We start from the raw sequence: 209 nt of genomic DNA, 5'->3' as shown, positions 1-209 counted from the left end.
AATGTTTTTATCTGAACTGGCAATGTTTTGTTTCATTAAGTTTGTTACCAAAATAAGAACATGCTGAGCAAGGTTACCTTTGATAATAACGTATAAAAAGTTTTTGATGTGGTGCCATGACTTTTCCGGTGGTAGCCATTGAGCACCTCTGGCGTCATTACTGGTATGATCAATTTTAGATTAACTCAATGTTTAAAACACATTAATAT

This window comes from Cyprinodon variegatus, unplaced genomic scaffold, assembly GCF_000732505.1.
Source record: "Cyprinodon variegatus isolate N-32 unplaced genomic scaffold, C_variegatus-1.0 Scaffold328, whole genome shotgun sequence".
NCBI lineage: Eukaryota > Metazoa > Chordata > Actinopteri > Cyprinodontiformes > Cyprinodontidae > Cyprinodon > Cyprinodon variegatus.
Note: the sequence above shows the minus strand (reverse complement) of the source record.